At 52.2% G+C, this 18,601-nt stretch overlaps 1 protein-coding gene and 1 long non-coding RNA gene across 4 annotated transcripts in view; one reads left to right on the plus strand and one right to left on the minus strand.

Annotated features, from left to right (window-relative positions):
- XXYLT1 (xyloside xylosyltransferase 1) overlaps positions 1-18,601 on the plus strand; it is a 190,827-nt gene that overhangs the window by 169,335 nt on the left and 2,891 nt on the right. The gene's annotated exons all lie outside the window — the stretch shown is intronic.
- Positions 3,704-18,601, minus strand: part of LOC133093984 (uncharacterized) — a 54,447-nt gene continuing 39,549 nt past the window's right edge. The window contains exon 5 of one of the 3 annotated variants that reach the window (XR_009701343.1): positions 3,704-3,951. This is a non-coding gene — a long non-coding RNA (uncharacterized LOC133093984). Of the gene's footprint in view, positions 3,952-10,301; positions 10,367-18,099; positions 18,184-18,601 lie in introns of those variants that run through there. The other 2 variants (XR_009701344.1, XR_009701342.1) reach the window with 2 other exon arrangements.

Raw genomic sequence — 18,601 nt, forward strand, 5'->3', positions numbered from 1 at the left:
AAGTATGATGAAACAGCATTATTTTTTTTAAATTAAAGTATAGTTGATTTACAATATCATGTTAGTTTCAGGTATACAGCAAAGTGATTCATTTATATATATGTATTTTTTCAGATTATTTTCCATTATAGGTTATTACAAGATATTGAATATAGCTCCCTGTGCTATACAGTAAATCCCTGTTGCCTATCCGTTTTATGCATAGTCGTTTGTATCTGTTAATCCCATACTCCTAATTTATCCCTGTTCCCCGCCCTTTCCCTTTTGGTAAACATAAGTTTGTTTTCTATGTCTGTGAGTCTCTTTCTGTTTTGTATATAGATTCGTTGGTATTATTTTTTAGATTCCACATATACGTGATATCATACGATATTTGTCTTTTTCTGTCTGACTGACTTCACTTAATATGATATTATCTAGGTCCATCCATGTTGCTGCAAATGGCAGTATTTCATTCTTTTTATGGCTGAGTGGTATTCCATTGTGCATATGTACCACATCTTCTTAAGCGAATCATCTGTTGATGGGCATTTGGATTGTTTCCATGTCTTGGCTATTGTAAATAATGCTGTTATGAACATTGGGGTGCATATATCTTTTCAAGTTAGACTTTTCATCTTTTCCACATATATGCCCAGGAGTGGGATTGCAGGATTATATGGTAGCTTTATTTTTAGTTTTGTAAGGAACCTCCATACTATTCTCCATAGTGGTTGTACGAAATTACATTCCCACCAACAGTGTAGGAGGATTCCCTTTTCTCCACATCCTCTCCAGCATTTATTATTTGTAGACTTTTTGATGATAGCCATTCTGACCGGTGTGAGGTGATGCTTCATTGTGGTTTTGATTTGCATTTCTCTAATAATTAGCAATGTTGAGTATCTTTTCAAGTGCCTGTTGGCTATTTGCATGCCTTCCTTGGAGAAATGTCTATTTAGGTCTTCTGCCCATTTTCGATTGGGTTATTTGTTCTTTTGATATTGAGTTGTATGAGCTGAAACAGCATAATTTTCTGATTAAGATCAAAGGGGTTTGCTTTTGATCTTAATCAGAAAAGATTAAGTATATGTGTGGGGGGCAGGGGAGGCTAGGATGCAGACTGGCTGTCAATAAATGCTTACTGAAGATGAATTGGCCATCAGTCTGATTTCTCCTCTTGCCTTTGCCTTAAACCTTAGAAGCAACACTGCTATATATCACATATTGAGCTTGGTTCCCTGAGCCCCTAGCCTTTCCCTGGAAACAAGCAAGATCTCTGAAGCAGCTTGAGTACCTATAGGCCAGGAAAAAGGAGGGGTTCTGATGAATGGTCCTTTCCCCAGCCAGACTGGTTAATGCAGATTCTAAAAGCACCTACCTTTCTTCTATAGAGCTGCTGACTTACAGTGAGGATCAGACTAAGTGGGGATGCACGGTCCTCTCCAGTGGTTGCTACCCCGACCAAGAGGCAGCAGGGCTTGGGGCCTTACCCAGGGCTCTCCAGGCTGGCTGCCATCTGTAGGTCCTTGCTCTGTATGGCCCCTCCCATGTGTTAGCAGGCATCCTTGCTCATGCACATGTATCCAAGTAACAAAATCACTTGAGGAATCAGCCTTCAGCATGACCTGAACAACCCACTTCTCCAGTACCACACGCACAGGCACTCAGAGCTGGATGTGGAGACCCTTAGTCTAAGAGACAGGCCTTTGGGCCCTCCCAGCCCCCTCCCTGATCATATGGGACACAGGTTATGTGCCAGACACAGGACTAACAGCAGAAGGAAAGGAGGGAGAACTTTCATCATCTGTCACCTGCTGTGCACCACGGTCTTCAGATGTTATTTCATTTAATTCTCTGGCAATACCTCTCGCGACATCTCTCGTTCCTACTATTACAGGGAGAAAACTGAAGCAAAAGGAAAAGAACTTGCATTAGTGGGCACCCGCAGCTTCAGGGGCTCTCGGCTCTGCATTACCTCATGTAATGCAGGAACATTGCACACATCCCAAGTCTCTTTCCTCTACTTTCTCACTCCCCAAAGTGTTGCCTGTGGACCACAGCAGCATCACCTGGGAGCTTGTCAGAAATGCAGGATCCCACCCCTCTCACCTGCTGAACCCCAGCTACATTTAACTGGATCTCCAGACAGACATTTTGTGTGCACAGTAAGGTTTGCACAGCCCTGCCATTCACCACACAGCTCTCAGGGAAGAGAAGCCTGAGCCGGGAAGAGGAAGAGCGGACTTAACTGAGAAAACCTTCCTAGGGGTAGACTTGAGCCGAGTCACACGGGAGTGCCACGGAGGAGAGGCAGCACTGTCTGCTCAGAATGGCATCAGCAAATACCTGCCCAGCCCATGCAAGAGGGGCCCCTGACCGTGCAGCCTCGCGGTTCCTGCCCGTGTGGACGAGCAGACGGCGTGAAGAGGGAAGAATCGGCACCTTCACAGGCCTCGTGGCCCCATGCATCTGCATCCGGAGACTGGGGCTGCTGGGAGAGGCGGGCAGCTCGGAGCCGGCTCCTTGAGACATCTGCACCTGGACGGCCTCTGAGGAAGAGGGCAGAGGCTAGAAGGGCTTCGTTTGGTAAAAGTTTCCTGAGATCCCACGAGGAGTCTGGCTCTGAGTGAGGAGGGGGAGCATCCTGTGTCAGCAGCCCTGCGCACGTGTGTCTGGGCGGAATGAATGGCAGGAGGCCTGGTCGGGCCCCTGTGGGCTCCGTGCCTGTGGGCAGGTGTCTAGGTCTTGGGCGAGGAGCCAGGCGGCTCTGGGGAGGAGAAGGAGGAGGTCCGGCAGGGAAGGGGAGTGTTGAAGATGCAGGCCCACCCGTGGTATGGTGCAGGTGTGGGCAGGGTGCTGGCGCTGGGCTCCGTGGGGCCTGGCCCGGCTCTGCTGCATGGGTTCATTCCTTGTCTTCTTTGCCTCCTTCCCAAGGTGTGTCCGCAGCCCAGGTTTCTTCTTGCTTTTTCTCAGGCTGGGAACTAGTTGGGAACTTGGGGCCTCCCCAGCAAGCCGGCCCTGCAGGTTCCACACAGGGCGGAGAGCGGAGCAGCTCAGCACCACCCCCGCGACCCATGGCGGTACCAGAGTTTTCAGGATGAGGGCCCCCTGGGGTGCAGGGGAGAAAATAAGCACCTGATTCTTTTGGCTGTGGTTCTAGTCAGCATGCTTCTTCCTCAGTCAGCAACTGGGCAGCCTGAACGGCCATGGGGAGAAGGCAGGGAGAGGGCGGCCAGGAGCCCTGGAGAAGGAAGAGCTACACCCTGAACAGCCAGAGAATTCCAGAAGAACGGCTCCAGGAGTGGTGTCCGGCAGCCTGCTGTCGTTGCAGAGGATTCTAATCACTCTCCGCAGGTAGTGGCTTGGACTAGCGTCTAATTTTGAGGCCAATTTTGATCTGTCTTTTCTTAATTCCCCTCTTCATGTGCACTCAAATCCCAGTTGGCGGTTCTGGTTCAGGCTAGGCCCCGGCCCTCCACCCCAGAGAGAGCTGAGAAGTCACAGGCCCTGGGTACTGTGGGGCTGGAGTTCCTCTCCACAGTGCTCTTCCAGCTCCAGGAGCCCCAGGCGTGCCTGTGGGCACCTGAGTAGAGAGCTGGGTGGGGACAGAGGGCCAGGGTAGTTCCCATCCTTCTCTGCCTTTAGAGGGAGCCCCCCAGGCTCGGCAGAGATTCTGGTGATCCATCTAGAAGCCATGGAGAAGAGACTTGAGCAGATCAGATCCAAGGAGGCAGCTAAGCGGCACGCTTCCAGATTGGAGGGGAGAACATCTCCCTAGGAAATCGGCCCCATGTGGCAGGGAAGCAGGGGACGCTCACCAGCCCTGGACGAGGCGAGGGTGACTGTGGTCCGGAAGGAGCAGGGGAAAGGCAGGTTTGCTCTACGTCGTCTGCAAAGAAGTCGGCATTAAATGGGCCACACCGGCCAGCGTCTCACAGCTGTCACTGTCCGGGTCCTCCCGGCCTGGTCCTGTGTTTGGAGAAGTGCACAAAGGCGGGAGGAGTGAGCATGTGCCGGCACTGAGGCGGTGATTGGGGGTGGCACAGAGACACACGGGTCTGAGCTGGGAGCGTCTCCTTGTTGTACAGGTGGAGAACGAGGCCCGGACAGGGCAACGACCTGGCCCGTGTCCCTGCGCGAGTCGGTGATCATGGTTACATGGCTGTTGCCATTTATGCCACGCCCAGAGTGCTCAGGACGGAAACCCGGGCACGGAGCTCCTACCCTCCTTCAGTCCCTCTATCCACCCGTCAGTCCTCAGGTCCTGTCCCGCGCCTGCTGACCATCTCCTGAATCCTCCGCTTCCCTCCTGCCCCGATACCACCGCCATGCTCCCCTGGGTCACTGCGGCAGCCCCCAGCTATCTGGCTGCCTCCAGCCCTGCCTTCTCCAGGCCATCCCTCGCCCAGCCGGTGACCTTCCTCATACACAGGCTGCCTCGCTTTAACCCTTTTTTATCCTTGACATCAAGGTCAGCCTCCCTGACCTTCCTCACAGGACCCTTCCTAGTCTGGCCCCTGCCCGCCGCCCATCTCATCTCCAGCCAGGCTGGACTGCACTCAGTTCCCCAGGCCAGGTGCGCTGTGGCCCACCTCTGCTCTTCACCTGCCTGAGTCTTCACATCGGGGCTCACATACCAGTTTCTCCAGGAAGGCTTCCTTGAACCCCTCAAGCCTGGGTGAGGAGCCTCTCTTTTGAGGTCTTAAAGCTCCCCATTGCTATGCCATCCTGTCTCTTACCACCCAGAACTGTGATTGCCTGCTGGCTGGTCTGCATCCTCCCCAGACACTAAGCTCCATAAGGGTAGGAATCATAGTTGTCTTTCCTGTTTATTGTTGTATCACAGGGCCTAGAATGGTGTCTAGCACATAGTAGGTTTTCAGTAAGTATTTCTTCAATTAATAAATGTGCCAGGCTCTCCCCTGGCACTTCAACTGAAGCCTCAAGGAGATCTCATTCTCTCAGGTTTACAGATGACCACACTCAGAGAGTTTAGTAACTGGCTGGAAGCCCTACCTCCGGGAAGGAGCAGCCCTGAGACTGCAGCCCAGGCCTGACTCCACAGCCCCTGCTCTGAATCCCTGTGCTTGTTGAATGGAACTGCAGGTCTGCGGTCTCTGCTGGAGCCCCTGGCATGTTTAGAGACCGGGAGGGGCCGCAGTCCCAGCGACCCGTGCACGGGGAGCTGCCGAGATCCCAGGCCGTCTTTGAGGAGTTGTGTATTTTCTGAGCCAGACAATTCAGACAACCCCCTGGTAATGTTGCTCTTTGATTCAGCCTAGCTCAGCTGCGCTCTGAGCTGGCCTGTCAGGAGGACAGCTTGCTTTGTGGAATTCCTTCTTCTTCCCTTCTTTAAAAGAAAGAAAACAGCGAAGACAGCGCAGTGGAGTGCCAAGCCGCGGGGCTTCGGGGACAGAGGGCAGCCAGCTGTGAGGGCACGCCGGCAGGCCGGGAACAAGCTGGGTGTTCGGGTGGGCTGGAGGCCAGGCCTGTGTGGCTCAAGTGTGCTCTTCACAGACGACCTCTAATGCTGCCGCCCCGCCCCGCACACGGCCCCCCTGCAGCCCTTGCGTGAGGAGAGGCTTAAAGAGCCCCAGAGTCCTTCTGTATCTGGGCCCCCACGGAGTTGCAGGAGGCCCACACAGCACAGAAGGCATGGCTGCCTCCGGGCCAGCCCCGGGGTGAAGGAGGAGGCTGGCCCAGCCCGCCATCCAGGGCCTCTTTCCATGTGCGGAGCACATGGGTCATGCCATCACCACCCCCAAAGGGCGAGGCTCTGAGGGGCCCAAGAGCATGAACTAAACTGGGCCAGCCGCTGGGGGAATGGTCAGAATGAGCCCAGGATGGGGGTGGTCTCCCTTCATCCGTCCTGGACTCTGTCAGCTTGTCACCATACACAGATGGTGGCTCATAAACGCCCACCACAGCCCACAGGCAGGGCAGGGCTCTCGGGGTGTTCACCCACAGGGGGGTGAACGCCTGCTCCCTTTCTCTCTGACTTCACTGCAGGGCCCGGGTTGGGGATGGGACTCTCTGACGCTGGTCCCAAGTCACTGTCCCTTGCAGAGAGGCTGGAAAGGGGTGGAGCCTTGGGGGCAAACCTAGATATTCTCTCTCCAGAGCACACACCCCTTCTCTGAACCATCCTGCAGGGACCCCACTGAGCCTCCTTTTGTCCTCAACCTGAACTTCCAAATGACAATAGTTTCTTTGCCTACTTGACCTCATGCAGGAGGATTTAGAATGCTTGAATAATTTAAGTCTCATGGGGATGGCCCTTTGTCCACATGAAGACATTGCGGCCACACAGATGAAGCATGGACTCTGGAGGGTTTCAGTGTTTTGAGAGAATTTGGGAGTGGCTGCCTCTGTGGCCTCCCTTTCTTACCCTGAGCTCCTTTGGCTGGCAGGATGCCCGTCTCCGGCATCGCCAGAGAGACTTCCCTGCCAAGAGCCAAGGTGAGCCGTCCCCAGTGTGGTGACTACTTGTCCCATCCTAAATGGTTCCTGCAGGACAGAGGTCTCTGTGTGATTCACCTTTGTGTCCTCAGTGCCCTGCACACTCTAGGCCTCTGGGATGGGTCCCTGCGGTTGGGTTCCAAAGGCTGATGGGGTCCTGGGATTGTGTGCAGGGGTGGGGGGTTTGCAGAGAGCATCCTTGGGTGGTTAAACTTACTAGATGACGGCAAGTGAAGAACAGGCAGCAAGGGCTGACCTAGGTATTTTAGGGAAAGAACTGATATACTATGACCCTAAAAAAGAGTGTGTTTTTCCTTGGTCAGAATCTGGAAAGCATGAGACAAAAGCTGAGGCTGCCATCTTGCTGGTGTGGGAGGGCCCTCAGGCAGCTTTGTGGTGCCCGGGCATGTGAGCTGTTATGGCTCAGCTGGGTGATCTTGTGCAAGTTGCTTCCACTCTCTGTGTTCCTGGGTGATCTCTATAGGTTTCTTCAGCTACAGGATTTTGGTTCCAGGGCCAGAGCCACGACTGGAACCAGGCTTCCTGCCTCTAAGTGCACCTGGGGCAGGGAGCACGCTGGCTCACTCCTGCTATCCGTTTACCCTTACATAGCCTGCTCCATGGTTGGAACTGGCCTGACGAAATTCAGACCCCACCCCCAGTCTTGGTGTGTGGAATCCCCTATCCTGTCTTCTGCTCCACCAACCAGACCTCCTCTGAGAATCCATTCTCTGAGTTCTTTCTCACTCCAGCTCTGAACTTGGTGAGAGCACAGGAGATTGAGAGCCCACCCTGTAGGCTCCACACATTCATGGGCCCCTCTGGGAGCGCAACACTAAGCAGGGAGGGCACTTCCTCCTGCCCCCACAGCCTCACCTCTGGGCTTAGCCTCGCAGGAGGGCTGTGTGACCACAAGCACATTGCTTAACCTCTCTGAGCCTTCCCTTCCTCATCTGTACTGACCATAGATGTCGTGAGGGATTGAGAGAATGTATGTAAAGCTGAGTAAGGGCTGCATGAGTGATGGCAGCTCCTCTTCCTCCTCCTCATTATTTCAGGTGCAGCGCTTGGTCTGTACCAGGCTTTGAACAGATGTTTACTGAAGACTTAGGGATATGGGTGAGAAGGAGTTGATGAGGACAGAGGCCTCTGGTGCTGGGGAAACTGGAGGAGAGACCCCAGGGGTCATCTCAATGGGGCAGGGGTGGGAACTGAGCCACAGAGAATCCACACTGCTTCTCACTGAAGGTGACGTGTGTCCTTGGCTTCCATCATCTCGTCTGATGGGATTGTTTTACCTGCGTTATCTCATAAAATCCTCACAACAACCCTGTTTCCATATGGGAAGACTGAAGCACAAAGCACTGTAGCACCTTGTGCAGGGTAGTGAGCAGAGGGCACCAGGATTTGAACGCGGACTGTCTGCCTCAGAACCTCTTAACCCCGTCATGCACCGGCACTTTTTTTTCAAGTCAGTGGACAGCTAATACATACCTGCCTCCCCCTCCACCCCAGACTGACTGCTAATCCCTGGGGATGGAAGGCAGCAGACCTGGGCCCTCCCTCCTGGCACCATAAGCGCCCTGCTTCCAGGAAGCCTCTCCCCAGCAGGCCCCTAGGACTGTGCAACGTGAGAAGGCTCAGCAAATATTAGCATAAAAATTTGCAAGTGGCCGTGCCACCTATTTCATGGCCATTTTCATGATAAAATATCACTGCTACTCATGTGGTTTTCATTTCTTTATAAAATTATTAAAAATACCTTTTTTTTCCCCTCTGAGTATGATCGTCGGGCCAGCAGCATCAGCATTACCTGGGAGCTTGTCAGAAATGCAGCATCTGAATGAGAATCTGCATTTTCACAAGATCCCAGGTGAGTCCCTGGCATGGTGACATCTGAGAAGTGCTGTTGCCCGTGACAGGCTCCCGTGGGGCAGGGCCTGTGTCTGGCCCGTCGCTGTCCCCCCACGGTGCCTTGCCGTGTGCCTGACAGGTGAGAGGAGAGCCCCAGTGTTTGTGTCAACATGCCGATCACTTGTTTTACCCTTGACCAAGACCTGTGCCACAATGTGTGGGACAGCGAGCAGGGGCAGGCAAAGGCACAGGTCAGCTGAGATGAAGTGGGAGAGCTCACAGGGGCAGGCAAAGGCACAGGTCAGCTGAGATGAAGTGGGACAGCTCACAGACTGCTTCTGGGCTTGGGAAGTAACACATTTTCCTGGAGCTCGGTTGCCTCTGTGCCCGGGTCAGCCACATCAGGGTGAAGGACACTGGGCTGGATGGGTGTTGAGCTTAGTTCGGACACAAGGTTAAATTCCACCCATGCTCCTCCCCATCACCCTTACTGCACACGCCTACGTTCTGCTCACTGATCCGGAAAACACCCGGCATGTGTCCTGGGCACTTCCCTCCCGTGTCCCCTAGTGCCACGGGGCTGTTGGGAGCAGTGAGCCAATTCTGAAGGTGACTCTCTCTGGCTTTGTCTTCACCCTGATGAAAGTCCCTCCCTCAGCCCGACTTCTGGGAAAGGGCAGGATTGTGGAGCTGAGCTGGGGCCCCCTGCACGTGGGTTGTGACCAGCCCAGCCTGCTGGCTGCAGGCCCTGCAGTCTCCTGGTTGGTCCCAGGGCTCACACCAGATTTGAGCTGCTCCCTAGCAGTGATGTACAAGCCCCGCTACTTGGAAGCTAGGGGCTCTTCCAGAGCCAGCGCTGGGAAGGGCATTGTCCACAGGGTTGTGGGCACCACTGGGTCAGGTTACCATCTGCGGCTGTTCATGGCTCACCTTTGTCACACCCGCATCTCATCACAGGTGTGGATTCTAGAGCTCATGGGACCAACTTTTCTCCCTTGCCTTCTCTATCCTCACCCTGCAGGAGACCTGGCTCCCCCTGGTGAAGACCTGCATGGCCCCAGCTCACAGGGTCCAGGGCGCACTGTCTCCCAACTGCCTTTCTGAACTGTTATTCCACCACCTTCATCAACATTCTCCTCTTTTAAATTTCTGCTGTCTGATCTTACAGTCTCTTATTCTTTTGTTCATTCATTCTTTAATCCATTCATCCATCCATTCATTTGAAACTTAGCAGTTCTCACGGGTGTGCTGGGAATCAAATGCCCATGCTAGGCTCTCAAGACATAAAGGTGAATAAGGCACATCCTGGTTATCAATCCAGAGCTTCCTCACGCCCTCGCTACTCCAGCAAATTCTTTCATTCATCTTTTATTGATTCCTTATTACATTTCCGAGGGGCCCTCATAGACGATTTCTCTTTCTCAGGCCCTTCTTGCACCCCAGCTCCTCTATCTCCAGAGATGACTTCACCTCTTACCTTCCCAAGATTTAGAGTTGACCAAAAATGAGCTTTTAAAATATCCCTTGCTCCCACCTCAGAGCCACTGCACCTTCTTACTTCTTTCCCTCCTTCAGGCTCAGATGCATCCCAGGATTTCCCTCTTCTTGGCAGACTCTTCTGCCTGGCTCCTCTGACCTTGGGCAAATGTTTTATATCTTCCTATCAGACTTATCTATAAAATGGAGATAATAGTTCTTACCTCATGGGTTTGTTACAAACGTTAAATGAGAACTTAAAACGGCCTGGCACATAGTACTCACTAAATATTAGCCATTATCATGATTATCGTTCCTCAAAGTGCCACCCTGCCATTCATCCTGTTTCCTTTCTCTTCAGTCTGGCACACGCATCCCTTTCCCTTGGCGTGTGGCTTCGCTTCCCTCTCTGTAAATACGCTTCCCTGTGCCCTCTCTTTGCTGCCGGGGTATCTGCCTGCCCTGCCTCTGCTCCCCCTGCTCTTGTGTCCCCAGGGCCAAGTGTCTGGCCTCTTAGGCTCCATCACTCACCTCTCAAAGGTCTCGGGCACCTCCTGCAGCATTTCTGGGTCTTCATTCTCTGTGGCTTTCAACACTGTCAAGTTCCAGGCATGTGGTGAGGTGCTGGGGGGCAGTTTAGACTTGGGGCGGGGGGAACCAGGGGAGCCAGGAAAGACTGACAATCTAGAAAATAAGGAGAGGTGGGCCCCAGAGACTCCCAAGGGGCCGACTGGCAGGTTCCATAGGGATGTGGTCAGAGGGGATCTGTCTCAGCTCCCTGTCCCTGGAGGAGAGTGCCTTCTTTTTTTTTTTTTTTTTTTTAATTTTATTAAGTATAGTTGATATACAGTGCTGTGTTAATTTCTGCTGCACAGCAAAATGATTCAGTTATACATATATATACATTCTCTTTCATATTCTTTTCCATTATGGTCTATCACAGGGTATTGAATAGTTCCCTGTGCTATACAGTAGGACCTTGTTGTTTTATCCATCCTATGTATAATAGTTTGCGTTTGCTAATCCCAAACTCCCAATACATCTCTCCCCATCTCCTCCTCCCCCTTGGCAACAATAAGTCTGTTCTCTATGTCTGTGAGTCTTTCTGTTTCATAGATAAATTCGTTTGTGTCATATTTTAGATTCCACACGTAAGTGATATCATATGGTATTTGTCTTTCTCTTTCTGACTTCACTTAGTATGATAATCTCTAGGTCCACCCATGTTTCTGCAAATGGCATTAGTTCATTCTTTTTTATGGCTAAGTAGTATTCCATTGTATATATGTACCACATCTTTATCCATTCATCTGTTGATGGACATTTAGGTTGTTTCCATGTCTTGGCTGTTGTGAATAGTACTGCTGTGAACATAGAGGTGCATGTATCTTTTTGAATTATAGTTTTGTCTGGATGTATACCCAGGAGTGGAATTGCTGGATCATATGGCAACTCTATTTTCAGTTTTTTGAGGAACCTCCATACTGTTTGCCATAGTGGCTGCACCTACTTACATTCCCACCAGCAGTGTAGGAGGGTTCCCTTTTCTCCATACCCTATTTTGTTATTTGTAGATTTTTTTAATGATGGCCATTCTGATCGGTGTGAGGTGATACCTCATTGTTATTTTTATTTGCATTTATCTAATAATTAGCTACGTTGAGCATCTTTTCATGTGCCTGTTGGCCATCTGTATGTCTTCTTTGGAGAAATGTCTGTCTAGGTCTTTTGCCCATTTTTTGATTGGGTTGTTTGTTTTTCTGTTATTGAGTTGTATGAGCTGTTTGTGTATTTTGGAAGTTAAGCCCTTGTTGGTCACATCGCTTGCAAATATTTTCTCCCAGTCCATAGATTCTCTTTTCATTTTGTTTATGGTTTCCTTTGCTGTACAAAAGCTTGTAAGTTTGATTAGGTCCCATTTGTTTGTTTTTGCTTTTATTTCTATTGCCTTGGGAGACTGACCTAAGAAAACACGGGTATGATTAAGTCAGAGAATGTTTTGCCTGTGTTCTATTCCAGGATTTTTATGGTGTCATGTGTTATAACTCTTTAAGCCATTTTGAGTTTATTTTTGTGTATGGTGTGAGGGTGTGTTCTAACTTCATTGATTTACATGCGGCTGTCCAACTATCCCAACACTACTTGTTGAAGAGACTGGTTTTTTTCCATTGTATATTCTTGCCACCCTTGTCGAAGATTAATTGACCATAGGCGTGTGGGTTTATTTCTGGGCTCTCTATTCTGTTCCATTGATCCATATGTCTGTTTTTGTGCCAGTACCATGCTGTTTTGATTACTGTAGCTTTGTAGTATTGTCTGAAGTCTGGGAGTCTTATGCCTCCTGCTTTGTTCTTTTTCCTCAGGATTGCTTTGGCAATTCTGGGTCTTTTATGGTTTCATATAAATTTTAGGATTGCTTGTTCTAGTTCTGTGAAAAAAACGTCATGGGTAATTTGATAAGAATCACATTAAATCTGGAGCGGAGTGCCTTCTGGTGGCAAGGTGCACAGAAGGGGGAGCCAAGTGGCTAGCTCAAGTGGGGCTTGAAGAACCCTGAGGCCAAGGTGACGCTCTCATCACGGCTGTTGAAATTATTGAGGGTGCCCTAGGGATGGAGCAGAGAAGAAGAGGGTATGGATGGTGGGCAGAGGTGATGAGCAGGGAGGCAGGGAGGCAGCTAGACTGATGGTGTGGCTGCAGTGCACGGTGGGGGGACAGCTCTGGAAGGGTGTGTCGGGGGAGGCAGTGTGCATCCCTGCAGTCTGGGGGAGTGGCAGCAGGATTGGTTTCTACTTGGGGAGGGAGGGCTGGAGATACTTAGTGCTGTCTGGGGTGTCATTCTGTCCTGATCAGTGTTTGTTCAGATGGGAGGCAGAGAATGAGCAGTCAGTGTTTTTAAGAGGGTTTGGAGGGCAGCACCTGTGGAGAGAAGGCCTGGAGGCCCACTGGATTGGATGGGGATGTAGGGGTGAAGGAGGAAGGCTGGGGGCACTTCGGGCACCTGGGACACAGGGCTGGGGGATGCGGGGTTAAAGTGCACACAGTGGGCCTGCAGGTCCAGCTGGAGGTCGGTGCGGCTCCTCAGGGGGTCCCACGGCAGATAGAGGGCCCCACGGCCCGCGTCAGTGTGGGGGACAGGCGGCTCGGCTACTCAGAGGTCCTACCTGTGTCCTCGCTCCTCGTCCTCCATTCCCTAAATGTCAGCACTCTCCAGAATTCTGTCCTGCCTGCTTTGCACTGTGCTTCTGACACACCTGTGTCCAGCTCCCTGCTGGGCATCTGTTCGAGACTGAATGGGGTCACTCCCCTCTGCATCCTCCCAGCCCCGCCGTGCTGTTGGCGGCTCCGCCACCCCTGTAGTAGCCTAGGCCTGAAGCCCCTCCGAGCTCCGTCTGCCTGGCTGAACCCTGCAATGCCTCTTCCCCCATCATCTCTGTCCCTTGTGCCTCCCCTAGTTCCTCGCCATGCAGCCCTCCAGGGCCCAGCCCAGTGCCGGCACCTCAGTGCTCTAGAGCCATTTGTCAGATTGAGTGGTGATGGGTTCCCCAGCCCCACCCACCTGTTCACAGCTCTAGGACAGCAGGTGTGGGAGGAAAGCCGAGATGTCCCACAGGCCGGGGAACGGCGGGAGGGCCAGGGGCGGGGACAGATGCTTTAGGGAGGGGCATCCCACCCCTCCTGAGGGCACGGGGGAGCGGCTGGCGCCCTGGTGGTGCTGTGCCAGGGGAGGCCTCAGGCCCACTGAAGCCGCCCATAGGGCTCCAGAGCAAAGGAGGACTGGGGGCGTTCGGAGGGCTGTCCTGCAGCAGGTCAGAGCCTTGCCGGCAGGGGTGTTCACGCTCCATGATTCCAATGCTCTGCCAGGTTTTAGAGTCCCACAGAGGTGGACGGATCTTAGCCGGTGCTGCTTTGGTAACGAGACAGACAGTCATTCCAGACTCCCTGGAGCAGGAAGCTGTGTCGAAACAAAAACCTGCAGACGCCTGGCTGGTGGACGAGGGCTGGTCCCTGAGATACCACCACACCCTGAGAAGAGCCTGGGCAGGGAGGGCGTCTGCCTTCAGTGGCTGAGCACCCATGGTGACAGCCAGGACCACTCCTAGGGGCCTGGCGCTGGGCAGGGTCTGGCATGTGTTTGCTCCTGGAGTCCAGGACGGCCCTAAGGGGTGTCTCATCCAAATCCCGACGTGATCGCTGAGCAAACCAAGGCCCTGAGAGGCCCAGGGGCTCACCCCGCTGGTCCCTAGCCCAGGCATCCAGGGTCCAGGTGCAGCCCCCCCAGCCCCACCCCAGGACCGCCACCACTGGTGTGTTCACACCCGGGTCTCAGCTCCTTGCTGCACTGCCTGTTTCCTGAGGGCAGGGATGTCCCACTCACCTCCGCATGGGTTGGGTCTGTTAAATATCTGAGTGATCGGCGATTGACCTTCTCAGTTCAGTGTGCTCTCTGGTGTTCCTGTTCATCTCATGAAGAACTAGGAGACACGGCAGGGTGGACTTTCGGGCACCTCTCTGCTGACTGACCAGTGCCGATGAGGGGCCCCTGTCAGTCCTACCACTGATAACCTGTGTGACTTTGGGAACATTTCTTACCCTCTCTCACCAGCAGAGTCAGAGACCTCCCTGCTTCAGGCCTTGCCAGCAGGAGATCCTAACAAGGGTCAGCTGTGACTCTCGGTGGCAAGAAATGCCCTAGGGAAACAGGCAGTTTAAAGCTTCACGGGGCCCACAGCTCCACGCGGTCCACGCCCTCTCCAGTTTGATACCACAAGACAGTGGTTCCCCTAGAGAATGAAGGGTCAGCGCCCGTCCCGCAGAACCTCTGCCTCAGCCCGAGGCAGGGTGGAGAGACAGTGCCACTGCTGTGAAATCATCCCCGCATCCCCTAGAACTGTCCCCTGTCACCTCGCAGGACCGGGGCTGGGTGGAATGCTGGGCCGCCTCTGAGCATGGCTCTTCACTCCTGGCCTTTCCTCTCGGACGACTGGAAAACAGGGTCCCTTCCAAGTCAAACAAGAGCTGATTGGGCCTGGTACACAAGCACGGGCACGAGGGAAGTAGCGTTTCCTGATTCCAGTCTTTGCTGATTAGATGGCGAGCTTTCCCCGGGTGGAGGCCGGCCTCCCTTGCTCCTTAGAGACTTTGCCCTCGACTCTGAGGCACACTCGAGGGGTGAGCCACGGTGAGATGTGCCGCGTGTGAGGCCGTCCTTGTGAATCCCAGACCTACAACAGGGCCTTCTCAGCCTGAAAACCTACGGCTTGAACTCAGCCTGAGTCGGCACAGGCTCCCAGAACCTTCCTGAGGGGTGTTGTGCAGACTGCCCGGGCCCAGTATGTGTTCCCATCTTTCTTTGCTTCTCCCCGCTTGGAAGTGAAAGTAGAAAACTGAGCCTTAGGAGCTGAGAAAGGCCAACCCAGGAGAAAAAAATCATGAAGAAACAGGGAGGCAAAAGAGTCTGTGATTTGGGGTGGTGTGCAGGGAGGAGGAAGGGATGATTCACGGCAACGTGGGTCCTTTTCTGGAGGACGTGAGCTTTAGGTTCTCAGCCAGGGTCTCTGGTTGAGAGACTTGTTGGAGTGACCTTAGCAATGGTCATCAGAGGAAAGACCTGAGGGAGGAGATGGCTCTGCTTTTTCAAAACTATAATACTTCAAACACCCCTTCCTGTAAGGATGGGTTTTCCTCACTAGAACTAGTCCACTAGCTTTTAATAGTCCTTTTTATGACTATTAATTAGGATGTATTCGATATAAAAAAAGTATTAGAAAATGCATCACCCATAACTAGAAGAATGTGCTTGAAGGCTCCTCACTTGTGCTTTCCCAGCAAGCCTCGTCGACTTCTGGAAGGACTTGGTATTTACAACAGACCATCTGCACGAGGCCTTGTTTTACAGTTAAGTTTATTTCTAAGGGGGAAGAAACCTTATCCCCTCTAGTGTGGGTCTCCAGGTGACCATGGGGGTGGGAACAAGACTGCACACAGGCCCAAATGAAACAATTAGGCAGCACCACATGGCTGGGCTGTGGCCATAGAGGTTAATCTGAGAAACTTCTGGAAGCTCTCAGAACCGGATTCCTTCATTCATACAGAGGTTTCCTGCAGCCTCAGCACGTGCTACGGGCAGTGCCCTGTGAATATACATGGTCAGCCCAGGCCCCGTGAGGAAGGCAAGGGTCTGGGGTGCTCTGTGACCACCACCCTCCAAGCCAGCAGTGGCTGCATCACCTGATGGCCTGGTCCCCAGCACCCGTGGCCTTGGGGTCTGCCAACCAAAGTCAGAAATAATACTGAAATCCAAGTGCTGCTCCTTGGAACATTAGCCTGTGATGGAATCTGAAGTAGTCAAAGATTAAAGCGACCTGGAGGTCAGAGGCCCTGGATCCGAGTCGGGGCCCTGCCCCTGACAACCGAGGGCCTCTGTTCCCTCTGTTAAAATGCAGGCAACAATGTCCCTGCACTGCTGGGAGAGGAGTGAGGTAGAGAATTGTAAGAGGTCTTTGCAGCCCGCACGTGCTGCCGCGGGTGTGTAAGTGGGGACCCCACCCCGTTAGGCCGTTCCACGTGGGATCAGAGCCCCTTACGTGAGTTCTCATCCCTTCCACGTACCTCTATCACTCTCTACCCCAAGGCTAGCACTGTTCCTCCACAAGAACCAGCTGCCGTGGAAGCCAGAGAAACCCACCATTCCCCTAAGCAGCCGCTCTGTTTTTCTGGGTGCATCTTGGGATAGTAGGAACACTTTAAATAACGGCAGTAATTTTGTACTTAGAGAATCATTGGTTCATTTTCAGGCTGTGTTTCTGCTTCAGACACCCCAGGCAGCTTGCATTTCCAATTTCCTGTCCCTCCCTTGCTTCTCCTTACAAATCATAATGTGCTGATGTTCCAGACCTGGTTCTTTCTGGCTCTTTGTTATAAAATGCCTCTTATGTCTTGATTAAGCAGTGGTCCTAGGCAGCATGTTCCCAAAGAGCCACCTAGGTTATGGTCTCTGCCTGGAAGGATGTTCCATCTACCTCTCTGCCTCTGGCCCTGCCCTCCAGAGCCCAGCAAGTTCGGTGCCAGGTCACTCTTGTGTAGACAAGAAGATTTGGGGGAGCTTCCCTGCTGAGGTTGGTAAGGGCATCCCGGGGCTGCCGATGGCCCCTCTGCTCCCCAGCTTGCTCAAGAGTCGAAACCCTTCTGAACCTTTCTCAAACATCTGAGCACCCTCTCGTGGGTCCCTGCTCCTCACGCTCCCCCAAAATAGACCTGGCAGCAGGGCAGCGGTGGATCCAGGGCTCAGAGAAGCAGCAGGTTTTTTCTCGGCAGCGGCAACTGTCCTGACCTCTTCCTGCCCCTGGTGCCAGATGACATCAAAGGCCATGTAGCCTGAGCTGCACTGACCTTTTCCTCAGTCCTTATCGTCACTTCATGGTTCCTGAGGCACTGCTGTGCCAGGTGCTGAGGAAGCAGAGGTGATGGCGGTGCCGGGAGACCTCACAGACGTGACCGCCACGCCCACACCACCAGCCCGTGCCACGTTTCCCCGCCCGTCCTCTGAGAGGGGAGGACAGAACCGTGGGGGAAGTACAGAAGGACCGGTGGGCTTGATGGAGCATGAGGTGTCCAGGGGCTCCACGAGCACCGGCTCTGCCTCTCCGCTGCCATCTTCTCCTTTCCCCCGGGTCTCTCCTCTCTGGAGAATGAATCCAGTGCCTTGGCAATAGCACAACCCTCCCCTTAAAAAAGATAGCGGGAGAGAAAAGCCCTGTACCTAAGGTGACACATAACTTGTAGTCTGAACCCAAACATTTCAATGGATGACCAACCGTCCTGGTTTGCCTGAGACTAGGACAGTTTCTCAGGACATGGGACAGCTGGTCACCTGCTTTTGAAAATGAAAGGGTACATGACTATTCATTCAATTTGCAATACTTTGATTTTCCTGATGATTTCTTCTTTGGCCAGTGGATTTTTTAAAGGTGTGTTGCTTAATTTCCAAATATTTAGAAATTTTCTCTATCTAGTTTATGTCAAGAGCAATTCCATTTTGGTTAGGGAGCATTCTTTATATGATTTTTAACTTTTTTCAATGTACTGAGACTTGTTTTGTCATCCAGCATATGGTCTATCTTGGTGAATGTTCCATTTGCAGGAGAAAAGAATGTGTGTTCTGCTGTTGTTGAGTAGAGAGTTTCACAGATGTCAACTAGGTCAAGTTGGTTGATAGCTTTGTTCAGATCTTCCACATCCTTTGTCTAGTTGCTCTATCAGTTACTGAGAGCAGGGTAATAAAATTTCCAACTAGAATAGTAAAAACAAAACAAAACAAGAAAACCTTGCCTGGTCTGAGGGTCCCTCCTCTACCATGCCGTGGTAGCCCAGGTCTATTTGGTAGAATTTTAGCTGGTTTGCAACCTGTTCCTGAAATAAACCATTTGGAAGAAATATGGTAAAATGAACTAACAGTTGTCAAACTGCATTCTAACCCTGCTATGATCCCATCACTGCAGGCTTTAGTGGCTAGAAAGATCTAGCATCTCTGTTTGCTTTGGAAGCTTATTTTTGCCAAGGTTGTTATCACCAAGTAGGCACCAGAGCTCTGTTCCACTCACAGTCCAATTGTGGTGAAATTCAGACAATGAACCTGTGTATTCCACTTGTAAGAATGTCCAGATGGAATGCTTTACCCTGGCCAGGAGCAAACTCTCGGCCCCCTTGTGATATGCGAGACCTCAAGGAAGCTTTCTCTATTCCCAGACCCGGAGAAATCTGTTGAACTGGAAAATGCATCAGGGTGGCCCACCCCGGGTCAAGCCTCTAGTTTTCTTTCCCCTGTGCC

Source organism: Eubalaena glacialis, chromosome 6 (assembly GCF_028564815.1).
Source record: "Eubalaena glacialis isolate mEubGla1 chromosome 6, mEubGla1.1.hap2.+ XY, whole genome shotgun sequence".
NCBI lineage: Eukaryota > Metazoa > Chordata > Mammalia > Artiodactyla > Balaenidae > Eubalaena > Eubalaena glacialis.